At 37.5% G+C, this 15888-nt stretch overlaps 1 pseudogene across 1 annotated transcript; it reads right to left on the bottom strand.

Moving 5' to 3' along the window:
* Positions 1-1442: 1442 nt before the first annotated feature.
* On the bottom strand, positions 1443-14575 carry LOC112626168 (annotated as a pseudogene). The gene is made up of 3 exons (XR_003119836.1): positions 11405-14575; positions 9063-9067; positions 1443-1453 (listed from the first exon to the last, which is right to left on the bottom strand). The product of XR_003119836.1 is annotated as a ubiquitin carboxyl-terminal hydrolase 7 pseudogene (transcript).
* Positions 14576-15888: the final 1313 nt, after the last annotated feature.

Here is a 15888-nt window from a genome sequence, read left to right as displayed (position 1 = left end):
ACATTCCTAACCAAGAGGATATGTGGTTTCATACCATGATATGATAGGGTCTAGAATTAAACAAAGCTAATTTCTTCAAATGCTACTGGGTGAACATGGTACTGGAGGTTTGGTCAATGCAATCACATTGAAATAAATAAAATTTGGAAGAGAAAATTTGCCATCATTTGTAGTTTACATAATAATTTACTTAAAAACACAAGCAAATCAACAAACTATTAAAAGTAATATGAGAGTTCAAATCAGCAAGGTAGAGAAATAAAATATCATTAACCAAAGAGAAATAACATTTTTTACACTAGCATTAACCACTTAGAAAATACAATAGAAAATAAAGCACTATTTACAATAATACAAAGCTATGAACTACCTAGGAAACAACCTAATGAAAATCTTTACAGGGGAAGTTTTAAGATTCAACTGAAGATAGATTTGAATGAATAGAAAGTTACACCATATAAACGGATGTGATTGTTTTACAATGTAAAGATGTAGACTTCTGCAAATTGACCTACAAATTCAATGCACTTCAATAAAAATTCCAGCAGAATATTTGCAGGGAACTGGATAAACTGACTCTAATTAATATGGAGCAGTAAATTAATTAATTAATATAGAACAACTAAGACAATTTTGAAAAAGAAGGGCAAATAAGAAAACTGCCCTAGTAGACACTAAGAAACACTACAGATATTATGACAAATTATACTAGTTAAAACAATATACTACCGGTGAAAGAACAAATGACAAATATAAAATAATAGAGTTACAAAACACAGTCGCATAGAGTTATACAGAGTTTCAGGGCAACCTTTGAAGCCTCAGGGCAGAAAAGTATGTCTTTAAGTGGAACCCTCTAGGAATAATCCATAAAGAGGTAAGGATTGAGTTCGACTACATCAAAATAATTCGTTTCCTATTGCACAAGGAATATTACACACAACATTAATAAATGACTCATAGACTGGGAGATCTTCACATAAATAACAGATAGAACATTAGTTTCTAGAATATCTAAGGAAGTCTGAAAAATCTTCAAGGAAAGGACAGAAACCCAGTAGAAAAACAAACAGGCAAAAGGTATGAATAGGCAATTCATGAAACTCCAATGGTGAAAAACTGTTTGATGAGATGCTCAGTCTCACTAATAATCAGAGAAATACCAATTAAGACTATCAAGATATATCACTTGATACTATTCACATTGGCAAAATTCAAGTGTTAAAGATATCATCAGCTGGCAAGAATATAGAGCTATAGGAGCCCTCATGCAAACCAGGGGGCAACATAATCTGGTACATAATCCATTTTGGATTGCAATGTTGCAGAATTTTTTTTTTTTTTTTTTTTTTTTTTGAGGCAGAGTTTTGCTCTTGTTGCCCAGGCTGGAGTGCAATGGTGCGATCTCGGCTCACTGCAATGTCTGCCTCCCAGGTTCAAGCGATTCTTCTGCCTCAGCCTCCCAAGTAGCTGGAACTACAGGTGTGTGCCACCACACCCGGCTAAATTTTTTGTATTTTTGGTAGAGATAGGGTTTTATCACATTGGCCAGGATGGTCTCAAACTCCTGACCTCATGTGATCCTCCCACCTCGGCCTCCCAGAATGCTGGGATTACAGGCGTGAGCCACTGTGCCCAGCCAATTTTGCAGAATTTAATGGTACTATGTATTCGTGTATCCAATGATTCAGAGACTCTACTCCTGGCACAACTATGTACAGGGAGACACACAAGGAGGTGCATTGCAGCATTGTTTTTGGTACGGTGAGTTGGAGGTGGTATGCGTGTCTTTCACAGGGGAAATAGGGAAGTATAATAGGGTACTTGCCTAGGATGGAATAATATGCAGTAGTCAAAATAATTAGATTGCCATATAGTAACATGGTTAGATCTCAAAAACATACTGCTGGGTGAAATAAAACAAATGAAACTTATAGCACACAATAATTGTGTAAATTCCTTCCCCCATTCACATATACCAAAGAACATTTTTACAAATACAGATAGATACATATTAACAAATGCACAGAAGGTAATTTGGAAGAACTGACATTGCAAACATAAGAATGAAGACTTGTGAGAACATGGGGAATAAGATCAGAGATGTGGATGAAAGAGGAAAGTAAATTAAAAGGAGTGGTCATGCATGGGCTAATGAAGTGCTATGAACCAAAAAGCATGATTCACTCACTGCTGTACAGGTAAGGACCAAAAAAAATAAAAGATGAAGAGGGTCAGGTAAGGTTAAAAAAAGTGACTTCTTGAAGAATATCAAACCAGGATCTCTTTTTCCCTAAAAAATTTAAATGAGGCTTTATTATCTAGATTTCAGGCAAAAGCTATTTTTAAATGATCCATAAGAGGAAGTATCATTTTGCTCTGAGGTCCTAAGGTTTGAACTGTCTATACATCAAAAGAAATCAACATAATTTATAAAACATGCGTCCTTTCTGTCCTTTCATATTTTTATCTATCCAGTTATAACCTAATGCCTAACCATTTACATGGTGTCATGGTATATAAACCATTTTCATGTGAACTGTAACATTTGATCTTCACAAAAAATTATAAAGTAGATGACTCAGGTATTAGTTTTCCTTTACAAATGAGGGGATAACAGTTTATAAATGCTCAATGATTTACCAAAATCTTATTAGCAGAAAGGGCCAGAGCCAGGGACTGAATCTGATCATTCCACACAAAATTTCACGATCTTTTTACTATATTCACTCTACATAGGTGAGTGTGTCTAATACACCATTTTCCTTAATAATTAGAGCATCTCTCGAAGGAAGGGACCATTACAAAATGAAGAAACTCTAGCTCAGAAAGTTTTACTCGAAATCAGGTAAATCATACCTGTAACCCTAGCAATTTGGGAGACTGAAGTGGGAGGATCACTTTAGGCCACGAGTTTGAGACCAGCCTGGGCAACATAGTGAGACCCTGTCTCTACAGAAAAATCGTGAAACTTAGCCAGGCATGGTGGCACACAAGTGTAGTCCTCCCTCAGGAGGCTGAGGCTAGAGGATTGCTTGGGTCCAGGAGTTCGAGGTTACAATGAACTATGATTGCACCACTGCACTCCAGCCTGGGCAACAGAGAGACTCTGTCTGTAACAAAGATAAAATAAATAGACAATAAATAAAAATTTTTAAAAACTGGGCAAATAACAAGTGCACCCTGCTTCTGTGCCTTAATCAGCAAAAGGCCAATACTGAAACAATGTCTATCCAATGCTTTCTAAGAAGTGGAATTCTTTTTTTTTTTTTTTTTTTTTTTTGAGATGGAGTCAAATTCTGTCACCCAGGCTGGAGTGCAATGGTGTGATCTTGGCTCACTGCAACCTCCGCCTCCCAGGTTCAAGCAATTCTCCTGCCTCAGTCTCCTGAGTAGCTGGGATTACAGGCACACGCTGCCACACCCGGCTAATTTTTGTACTTTTATTAGAGATGGAGTTTCACCGGGGTGACCAGCCCGGTCTGGTCGCGAACTCCTAGCCTCAGGTGATCTGCCCACCTCAGCCTTCCAAAATGCTGAGATTGCAGGCATGAGCCTGTAGAATTCTTAAAAATAGTAAGCCAATGCTGGAAAATTCAGTAGCGGCTCTGCTCTGAGGGCTGTATTGTCCCATTGAGCTCTGCAGAGGCTCCTGCAGTCTCCAAAACTCAGCTTTGATTTGCAGGGAAATGCTCCCGGCAGTGGAGCCAGACTCAACAGCATGCCACCTCTGCGTCCATGTATTAAAAGCTAGAAATCAGGGTAATGGTTCCTCTGTATTATGATTGACCAAATTTGATAGACAGGTATGATATAAGGAGAATATGTCCTAGTTCCTCCGTAGAGACAACATCCCTCCCAGGGTAAACAAAATCCTCTGACTAGTTCTTAACTTTTCAAACTCTCTTGGAACATCTGTAATCAAACTCATGAACTGTGGTTCTCAACCCTGGCTGGACTTAAGAAGCACCTGAGGAACTTAGACAATGATGTCTGAGCCAATTAAGTCAGAATCTCTGAAAGTAGAACTCACATACCAGAATTTTGTTTAAAAACTTCCTAGATGGTGATGAAAATGTTCTGGAATTATATAGTGGTGATGGTTGTATAATTTTGTGAATAAAAAAGAACCACTGACTTTAAAAAAGTATACATGTTAACAGGGTAAGTGTTATAGTATGTCAATTATATCTCAATTAAAAACAAACAAACAAAAAGCAAACACTTCTCTGGGTAACTCTAATGTAAAGCTTGGGCTAAGAACCACTACAACACTAGGCAGTATCCCAATCAGGGCTGTACATTAGAAACTATAAAGGAACTTTTAAAAATATTGAAGTTTAGTCATGACCACCATAGATTCTAATGTTATTGGTCTGGGTTATGATTTGGACATCAGGAGTTTTAAAACCTCCCAGGCAACTGGAATGTGCAACCAAGGTAGAGACCATTGGTCCAGAATGTTGGTCCTCAATGGGGGCCCCCAGATAAGCAGCATCAGCGTTACCTAGGAATTGTCAGACATGCATGTTCTCAGCCCTACCTCAGACCTACTGAATCAGTAGGGTCCAGCAATCCATCTTAACAAGCCCTCCAGGTGGGTCTGATGCACACCACAGTTTGAGAACCACCACTCTAGCACATAAGAAAATTACCTTCCAACCCAGTGGTTATTCTTAAATTTCCCTAATCCTTAAGAATGTGTGCAGGGTCTGTACCACACCTAGAAAGAATTTCCTATTTAGCACCATGCTAGACAATAGAGACTGAGGAGTCAGCTGGAGATCCACCCAAGTGGAACAAATTAGTGAGAGAAAAATAGGTAAGATGCTGGGTTATATATGTTTCTTCTATATAGAAGACTGTTGATTTTAGCTCTCACTCAAAATCCTTGAAATTATAATTACAAAATACTACCTATGTGGTCTGTTATTTCTTTACTTCCTGCATTTTCAAACTCCAAATGCATGTTGTAATCTCAAATCCTTCCTTATCCTTATCCTGTTGAGTCGGTGATTTTGTTTCTTTCTTGGTTTTTGATCAATAAATGATTATTCTTTTCCCTTTCTGCAGCTGTTTGAGAATGTTGTTGGAATATCTATGACATTTTAGAGAATATATTTTTTAGAATTTTGTCTTCTAAATGTTTGTAGTGAAAAGACTAAATTTAAATATATTCTGAAGATTTTGAGATGATTTTTTGTATGCCAGCTTACAGTTATGAAGTAGTTACTGCATCATTAGTTATGGACTCTTAACGAAATGGGTTTTCCTAGATTTTCAGCATCTATGGGGATATCCCTTAACAATATTGACCTAAAATAAGGCTGTGAAGGAATGGCTGGATTATTTGTCCTATGCTAAGGCACTTTGATATAACTAGATTTCTAGTAATTATTCCCCCCAGCACTAATTACTCTGAAACTACCCCTACAAATAGATGACTCAAACCAATGTTAAGCTTAATTTGTTTGAGAGCATTATTATACTACACTCACATATATGTCTTCAGGTTCATTAACACAGATGACACAGCAATATTTCTGGGGCCTGAATTTTGACTATCTTTTTATTGGAATAGAGATATAAGCTGCAAAACCAGGATTTACTTTTTTGAAATAGTGAGTTAAATTTGGCTTCCAAGGTCTATCAGCATCAGAATATAGCTTTATGTACCTCTCTCTCCTATTCTCTTGCAACTAAGAGGACTTAAACTCATTGTGCCAGAGGTATGCCTCATCCCTTGAACACTACGCATTCCCAGTAGGGCCCTGCTGTGGTACCCTATCACTATGGTGACATTCAGGCATCCCTCAAGACGCCTGGGCAGGTGAGTCAAAGCAGGGAACACACTATCCCTTCAGAGTCAGAAGAGAGAGTGAGGCATAGAAAAATAGTTGGCAATCATGGAAGATAGGTAAAAGAAAGTTATTAGGGCCATTTGTGGGAATTCTTTGGAGAGTAGACAATTAAGTAAAACAGAGAAGAATGGGGTTGGAAATAATTGGAGGTAAGGTTGACAAATTTGGTATGAAGGAAGTGCTCTGTCTCTAGTGGAGAACGAAGTCTTGAAAGATTGGATGGTCATTTGTAGAAATATGTTGGGAGTTACTTTTTTTAACTCATATGTGAAAAATATCGCAGTGAGTTGTTAGACCCTTTTGGCCTTGCAGACCCTGGCAAGTCCTTTTAAATATGCTCCCTCACTGGTTCCCAGGACTTCCCAAGTCTTGAGAATCGATTTCTATACATTCTTCATGGAGTTTGTTGTTCAAATATTATTGGTAACATTTAAAAAAATACAGTCATGCAAAGTGACTGATCCATTATCTTTCACTCATAACATAGCAATAATCTCCCAAAGTAGACAATTATATCATTATTTGAAACATGATCTCTGAATAGAGCAGGTGCAGTTAGAAGGAGGCACAGACTAGTGTAACAACAAAAGATCTGCTCAGGGATCAACATTAAAAAGAAAAAAGTGCCTGCTTCATAAATATTACCACCTGCAGGTAATCAGAAAAATATAGCCAATTACATCCATTATGCTCTATTTCTCTTCTGGTACTCACATTATTTCTTCTGCAATGAAAAAAAATCACATTGAAAAATTTGTTTAGTTTATATAACCAATATAAACACAATGTATTATGTATTAGCATTAACGTGAAATTACATATACTTTTATTTTCATGCTAGCCTAAATAAAAGAGATTAATGAAATAACTATTAGGACATATTCTTTTAAAAGCCTCAATAGAAATACCCAAAAGCTATATTTTAACACAGGTAATAAAATATTTTTCTCTCTAGAAATCTAAAAATCAGAGAGGAGTGTATAAAACTATGAAATTGAAATCTTCTGTTATAATGGAAATGGTGTGCATTAACTCTCAACTACCATGAGAGAAAGAGAGTTTTTCTGTATTTCTGCCATGAAAAGAAACATTGACCAAGGTTCAAAAAATGAGACCTAAGTGGTGTTAATGATTCTAAAAGCAACTGAATAAAATCATTTTTCTCTAGTTTTCATAGTTTAATATCTAAGGAAGTTCTAAATGTGGGTGTGAAAATTGGCTTATATTTTCTGACCCTGCTTAAAAAAAATAAACATTATTTTTAGAGCAGTTTCAGGTTCACAGAAAAGTGGATGCAAATTGTGGCGAGTTCCCATATAGCCCCTCTCCTTACGCACACACAACCTCCCCTACTATGAAACCTGCATCAGAGTGATACATTTGTTACAACTAATGAACATATATTGACACATCACTATCACCCCAAATCCATAGTTTACATTTGGGTTAACTCTTGATGTTGTACATTCTATGGGTTTTGACCATGTATAATGACATATGCCCATCATTATAGTATCATAAAGAATAGCTTCACGGCCTTAAAAATTCTCTGTTCTTTACCTTTTCATTTCTCCCTCCTCTCAACCTGTGGCAAGCTGATCTTTTTATTGTCTCCATAGTTTTTGCCTGTCTGAGAATGGTGTATAGTTGGAATTGTACTATGCAGTTTTTTTTTTTCAGAGTAGTTTCTTCAGTGTAGTATGTGTTTTAGTTTCCTCCATGTCTTTTCATGACCTGATAGTTCTTTCCATTTTGGCACTGAAATAATGTCCCATTGTCTGGATGTACCACAGTTTATTTATTCATTCACCTTCTGAAGGACATTTTGGTTGCTTCCAAATTTTGGCAATTATGAATAAATCTGCTATAAACATTCATGTGCAGGTTTTTGTGTGTACGTAAAATCTTCAGTTCATTTGGGTAAATACCAAGGAGCACAATTGCTGGATCATATGGTAATAGCAGGTTCACTTTTATAAGAAACCACCAGTCTGTCTTCCAAAGTAGCTGTATCATTTTGCATTCCCATCAGCAATGAATGGATTTCTTGTTATTCTACATCCTCACCTGCATTTGCTGTTGTCAATGTTTTGGATTTTAACAATTCTAATAGGTGTGCAATGGTATCGCATTTTTGTTATGATTTGCAATTCTCTAATGACATATGATGTTAAACATATTTTTACATGCTTACTTGTCATATGTATATCTTCTTTGGTGAAACATCTGTTTAGGTCATTTTTACCCATCTTTAACTTGCTCATTTGAGAGTAATGGCAAAAGTCGCAATTATTTTTGCACCAACTTAATAATTAAGTTGTTCGTTTTCCTATTGTTGAGTTTTAACAGTTCCTTATATATTTTAGATAACAGTTATTTATCCAGTGCATGATTTGCATATATTTTCTCCCAGTCTATAGTTTGTCATCCTCATAATCTTGACATTGCTTTTCGCAGAGCCAAAGGTTTAATTTTAATGAAGCCCAACTTATCAATAATTTATTTCATGGATCATGCCTTCAATGCTGTATCTAAAAAGTCATCACTATACCCCAGGTCATCTAGGTTTCTTTTATGTTATCCTCTAGGAGTTTTATAGTTTTGCATTTTACATTTAGGTCTATGATAAATTTTGAGTTAATTTTTGTGAAAGGTGTAAGATCTGTAACTAGATTCATTTTTTTGCACATGGATATCTAGTTGTTCCAGTACCATTTGTTGAAATAACTACCCGTTTATGTGAGTCTATTTCTGGACTCTCTAATCTGTTTCACTGATCTATTTGTCTGTTCTTTCATCAATTTCACACTGTCTTGATTACTGTAGCTTTATAGCAAGTCTTGAACTGGAATAGTATCAAACCTCCAACTTTGTTTTCCTTCAATATTGTGTTGGATATCCTGGGTCTTTTGCATCTCCATATAAACTTTAGAACAAGTTTATCAATATCCACAAAGTAACTTGCTGGAATTTGGGTTAAGATTGCATTGAATCTATTGATCAAGTTGGGAAGAATTGACATCTTTACAATACTGAGTCATCCAATCTGTGAACATGGAATATCTCTCCATTTATTTAGTTCTTCTTTGAATATATTTTATCAGAATTTTTTAGTTTTATTCATATAGATTTTTTTTTTTTGAGATGGAGCCTCATTCTGTCACCAGGCTGGAGTGGTGCAGTGGCATGATCTCGGCTCACTGCAACTTCCACCTCCCAGGTTCAAGCGATTCTCCTGCCTCAGCCTCCCAAGTAGCTGGGACTACAGGCATGCACCACCAAGCCTAGCTAATTTTCGTATTTTTAGTAGAGATGGGGTTTCACCACGTTGGCCAGGCTGGTCTTGAACTCCTGACCTCAAGTAATATGCCCACCTCAGCCTTCCAAAGTGCTGGGATTACAGGTGTCAGCCACCGCGCCCGGCCAGTTTTATTCACATAGATCTGATACAAATTTCATTAGATTTATATCTAAGTATTTTATTTTTGGGAGGTGCTAATTTAAGTAGCAATGTGTTTTTAATTTCAAATTCCACTTGTTTATTGTTGGTATACAGCAAGGTGATTGACTTTTGCATGCTGACCTTGTAACTTCATTATAATCACTTATTAGTTCAGTTTTTGTAGATTATTTCAGATTTACAAATGTGATTATGTCATCTGTGAACAAAGACAGTTTTATTTCTTCCTTCTCAATCTGTATACCTTCGGTTTCCTTTTCTTCTCTCATTGTATTAGCTAAGACATCCAGTACAATGATGAAAAGGAGTGGTGAGAGAAGAAATTCTTGCTTTCTTCCTGATTTTAATGAGAAAATGTCTAGTTTCTCCCCGTCAAGTGTATTCATTGTGGGTTTTTTTGTATATGATCTTATCAGTTTGAGGGAATTCTCTATACTTGGTTTGCTGGAAGTTTTCATTATGCCTGAATGCTGGATTTCCTCAAATGCTTTTCTGTGTCTATTGATATGGTCATATACATTTTCTTTTTTAGTCTGTTTATGTGATAAATTACATTAATTGATTTTTGGATATTATCCAACTTTGCATAACTGACAAAAGCCCCACTTGGTCATGTGTATAATTCCTTTTATACATTGTTGGATTCAGGCTACTGATAAGTTGTTGAAGATTTCCACATCTATGTTTATGAGAGATATTGGTTTGTAGTTTTCTTTTCTTGTAGTATGTTTGGTTTCTGTATTAGAGTCATGCTGGACTCATAGAATGAGTTAAGAAATATTCCTTCTGCTTCTGTCCTCTGAAAGAGACATTGGAGAATTAATACAATTTCTTCTTAAATTTTTGGTAAAATTCACCGGTGAGTCCACTTGGGCCTGGTGCTTTCTATTTTGGAAGGTTATGAATCAGTAATTCTATTTATTTATTTTTAATTTAGTTTTAATTAACATATAATAATTTTACATATTTATGGTATACAGTGTTATGTTTTGGTTTATGTATCATTGCATAATGATCAAATCAGGATTTGGCATATCATCTCAGTTCATTTATTTAATAGTTATAGGCCTATTTAAGTTGTCTATTTCTTCTTATGTGAGTTTAATTGGTTGTGTCTTTCAAGGAATTGGTTCATTTCATTAAGTTATCAAATTTGTGGGTACAGAGTTGTTCATAGTATTTTTTGATTATTCATTTAATAACCGTGGGACCTAGAGTGATTTCCCCTTTTTCATTTCTGATAGTAGTAATTTGTACCCACTCTCTTTCTTAGCCTGTCTAGAGTCTTATAAATTTTGTTGTTGTTGTTGTTGTTTGTTTGAAGGGAAGAGCTCAATTTATTAGGTTGTGAGTTTCTCTGTTTTGCCTTTACAGATGCACAAAAGGTCATTGAAGGTATAACTGAAGGAAATAGATTAGACGAGCCTAAACACAAGACTTTCTAGCTGCAGGGCTGGTGCACGGGACCCCAGGAAGGCAGCCAAGGCCATTCGTGCCCACTAGGGACAGTCCAGAGACCTTGAGTCAGGGACTCGCGATCCGCTAACCTCTTCTCCCCCATTGCGTTGACAGTTGCCTTGCACTGTGGTTACCATAAAATAACTCTCATTGGCATCCAAGCTTTATAAAAACACCTTCATTTTGCTCAAAAAGGCAGTCAATAGATATAGAGAAGCCAAACTGAACAGCCTCAACAAAATAAAATTAAAACCAGCAGCAAGCTGGGCGCAGTGGCTCACGCCTGTGATTCCAGCACTTTGGGAGGCCGAGGTGGGCGGATCACAAGGTCAGGAGATCAAGACCATCCTGGCTAACACTGTGAAACCCCGTCTCTATTAAAAATATAAAAACTTGGCTGGACGTGGTGGCCGGCGCCTGTAGTCCCAGCTACTCAGGAGGCTGAGGCAGGAGAATGGCGTGAACCCGGGAGGCAGAGCTTGCAGTGAGCCAAGATTGTGCCACCGCACTCCAGTCTGGATGACAGAGCTAGACTCCGTCTCACACACAAAACAAACAAACAAACAAAAAAAAACAAAAAAAAACAAAACACAAAAATCCATCAGCAAATCCTCTTGCTGAAGACTTTGACTAGAGGGTGCTTGCACCAAAGTTCTAGGCTGTTAGGGGGCCCCCACGCACTGTCCTCGCCTTGAACACACCAGCTTGGGGGATTTTAATGGCCTTTTCAAGGTCATTGTAGCGACTCCTCTTTGGGGCTTTGTTGAAGTGGTCAAGCCCTAGCCAAGGCCAAGGATAAGACATGTTTCTGGGCAGTGGCTCAAAGTCTTTCAAATTTACTTCATATTCGTCTTCATTTATGTACTGGTGTCAGCCCATCATTACAACTGCAAACTTGAACTTCTCGTACTCCTTCTCCTGGATGTCCAGCAGGCTCTGGATTCACTTTGTCACTTCTCAGAAATGCTCACCTTGGTGTATTCTCAGAAAAAACGGGATTCCGAACGTTCTGAAGACCTCTTTGTGGAAATGTGCCACTGTGACAAGCATCTCATTCTCTTTGTCCGTGTCCATCTGGTCCAAAGGGATTTCCTCTATTCACAATGTCTGGCTCGTTGCCAGAGATAAACATTCTAATAGTTCATCTTCTTGATGGACACAAATGATTTTGTAGCTTACAATTTCTAGAAGCCTAAGTTTCCCTGCTGCTTTCTCCCCAAGCTCCACGGACTTTTTACATTCTTCTGACAGGTCCCAGACACACCCATGCTTGTCTGGTTATAGTGTTATTTCTTCTTCCCTAAACTGGCTGTTTAACTATGTACATTTAAAACTTCACCTGTTCTCACAGTCTATGATTTTCATCTTAAGATGCTGATAGTAAAGTTTCTTAGGTTGTCTAGGCTTGAAGAATTGTAGAAGATCTCTTAAAGTACCTTCATAATTATGTCTAAGAGGATTATCCGGGCCATCCCTATAACCTTGAGACTTGAAAAACTGGAGCAACATTGGATCTGTGTTGGGCCTCTGTGCAACAGTCTTTGCAATGTGAAGATAATTCATTTTATTTGATGATGTAACCACAAATCCGGGATCATTAGGGATTGTTTTATCACAGAAAATAACATCAGCGCGGTGGTAGAGGTCTTGGAAATACTCCTTTTCGGTGGGTAATTCACTGTTACCATTTTTCAGGGTCATCCTTCTGAAATACTATGATGTCACCATCCATTCATTCATCAGGGATTTTATCAAGAGACACGTCTTAGTCCTGAATTCTCTCCGTTAAATTTGGTTTAACTTTCTCATAGAGGATAAGGCTAGTATCTTGAATAAATCCTGCTCTGTTACACATAACTGGGAGCAAGGCACGTATTTTACAGGATTATTGGTGAGTAGATATGTCCACAGTAATTCAAGCTCCACGTTTTGGGATCATACATCTCCAAAAACAACATTACATCACAATCTTTATCACACTTGGGTAAGGTCGCTCCACTAGCAGCAAGCTCAGGATCGACTGTTTCTAGGAATATTGTCCAAGAGTTTTCATTATTACTGACCTCAATCATTGCTTTATTGCCGTCACAAAACTTGTCCTCTGCAGCTATCTGTGCTTGCCTATAGAGATGGGCTTTCTGCCATTCCTTCCACTTCTGAGCCTCAATCCTTTTCTCTTCTTGTAATTGTTCCACCAACTGCTGAGGAATGTCATGGTCGGTGACTGCCTGTAAAACTTCACTCAGTTTTGGTTCCCTGATACAGATTAACATGAAGCATTAGTGCAGTGTCGGACAGACAGGTCGTCATCGTGACCCCCATAACTGTGCTCAATTGCTTCCTTTTTAGTACACCTTGACACCACATCGTCATCAAATTTACACCATTTGCCGTCCCCTTTGGGTTTAGATAAAGCACATGATTATCTCCACTATGAACCAGGACTGCATGAAGAATATAATTTGCAGGGTCCTTAGGATCTGTTTTTTTTTTTTTTTTTTTTTTTTACAAAAATTCATCAAATGGTAATTGCTCTGAGAATTCAAACCTATCATTGATCTTGATATTTTGGTCCATCTGAGGGTCATACATAAATCTCATCAATTGTACACGTAACACTGGTGGTGATGTTAGAAATTTCACATCTTTCTCTGCTTCCTGTAAGCCATGTTCCCCCAGCGTCCTATTTATTGTCCCTATTGAGCAGTTCTACTGCCACATAATCCACAAATGATTCAAATATATTTTTCTTTCCTTTGATATTTAGCTGGGTATCATAATAATCTTCTCTTCTATCAGACGGGTGGTCTACTTCTTTACACTGGATATAGGACACCATTTTGTGTCAGAATCATCTGGGTATGGTGTCCTCTACACAGGTGCCTTTCACGTTATTTTCCACATTATCAAGCAACACTCCACAAGGCTGCTGAACATCATGTTGCATGATGCTGTCTAAAATTTCCCACCCAAATGACTTCATTAGCTTTTTTGTTCCTATGGGTTTATCACTGTGCTGTAATTCATAGAATACTCTTTGTAATGCTAAAGGGACGCTTTTAGACGAATCATCCCCCTCGGTTGGCATCATGTACACAGCCTTTCGTAGCTGATTTGTGAAAAATAACGTCTGTAGCAGGCTGTCCATGTAACAAGTCACTCCCTGATTCTTTAAGCTGACATAGCCTGTATGCTTCTTTGAATCCCACGCAACTTCATGGGGAGCATCCACCTGTACAAAGACTTCAATGGTTAACTTTGTCATCATAAATTTTCTCAGGATCAGTCACTTCACTCTAGGCCATAAAATTGGAAAATCCCCAATCGTTTTATTTATGGAAGAACAAATGACTAATACGACGACTGAACGATTTTTCATCATCTCCGTAATTTATTATCTTCAGCACTGCTTGTGTATGACAAGTCCGTGACGTGGAGTCAGATTCAGCATTGCTCTGGAGAAAGAATGCTACAGTTTTTTGGTGCGGTCTCTTTGGATAAAAGTGTGGCACACCATAATCTTCCATGGCAGATTTCGCACAAAACACGGAGGACTAAGGACCGACTCACTCAGTCTGCTGAAGCACTCCACAGGGAACCGAAAGGTCTCCTTGGAGCGCTCACTGGTTTCATCCTCCTTGTCCTCCTCTGCGTTGCTATGTCCATCACTCGAGGCCGCGTTCCCATTGATCACCGTGTTCTGGGTAATTCTTGATGGGTCGTCTGTATCTCCAGCTTCCATCTCCATGTTCTCGGGCTCGCTCAGCTGCTGCTTGCCCGCTTTCTGCTGCTGCTGCTGCTGGTTCATGTTGGCCGCGGCCTGGGCTGCGGGCCGGTGGGCGCGAGGCGGCGGCGGGGCGGCCTCCTCCTGCTCCTCCCACGCGTCATCGGCGGCAATTTTATTGATCTTTTCAAAGAACCAGCTTTTGGTTTTGTTGATTTTCTCTGTTGATTTTCTGTTTCAATTTCATTGATTTTGACTCTAATTCTTACTAGTTCTTCTCTTCTGCTTACTTTGGATTTTATTTGATCTTCTTTTGCTAGTTTTCCAAGGTAGAAACTTAGGTTATTCATTTTGAATCTTTCATCTTTTCTAATAGCTACCTTTAATGCTATAAATTTCCCTCTACACACTGCTTCCACCACATTCCACAAATTTTGATAAGTTGTGCTTTTGTTTTCATTTAGCTTAATAGATTTTAAATTTTCTCTTGAGATTTCTTCTTGATCCATGTGTTACGTAGAAGTATGTGATTTAATCTTCATGTATTTTCAGATTTTTCAGTTATCTTTTGGTTATTAATTTCTAACTAAATTTCCTTATGATCTGAGAGCAGACATTGTAGGATTTCCATTTTTTTTTTTTTTAAGTTGTGTTTATGTCACAGAACGTGGTCTATCTTGGTGAATGTTCCAGGTGCTCTTGGGATAAATGTGTATTCTGCTGTTGAAGTGGTTGATAGACGTCAATTATATCCAGTTGATTGATGGCGGTATTGAGTTCAACTGCATGTCCTCAGTGATGTTTTTGCCTGCTGAACCTGTTTATTTCTGGTAACGGGGTGTTGAAGTCTCCAATTATAATAGTGAATTCATCTATTTCTCTTCTATAGTTCTACCAGTTCTTGCCTCACATAGCTTGATACTCTTTTTAGGTCCATATACATTAAGGATTGTTATGTCATCTTGAAATCTGTACCTGTTTATCTTTTTTAATGCCTCTCTTTATTCTTGATAACATTGTTTGTTGGAAGTCTGCTCTGTCTGAAATTAATATAATTACTGCTGCTTTCTTTTGATCATTATTAGCCTGATATATTCTCCTCCATCATTTATTTTTAATCTATATTTATTTTTATATTTAGAGTGGGTTTCTTATGAACAACACATAGTTGGGTCATTTTTTTTTAATCCATTCTGACAATCTCTTTAATTGTGTATTTGGGCCATTGATATTAGAAATGATTATTTATATATTAAATTAATATCTATCATATTTGATATACTATTTGTTGTCCTCATTTGTTTCTTTTTTAAATTTAACTTAATTTTAAGTTCACAGGATGTGCAGGTTTGTTACATAGATAAATGTGTGCCACGATGGTTTGC

Source organism: Theropithecus gelada, chromosome 6 (genome assembly GCF_003255815.1).
Source record: "Theropithecus gelada isolate Dixy chromosome 6, Tgel_1.0, whole genome shotgun sequence".
NCBI lineage: Eukaryota > Metazoa > Chordata > Mammalia > Primates > Cercopithecidae > Theropithecus > Theropithecus gelada.
The sequence above is the reverse complement of the archived record's forward strand: the minus strand, read 5'-3'. Positions and strand labels throughout refer to the sequence as shown.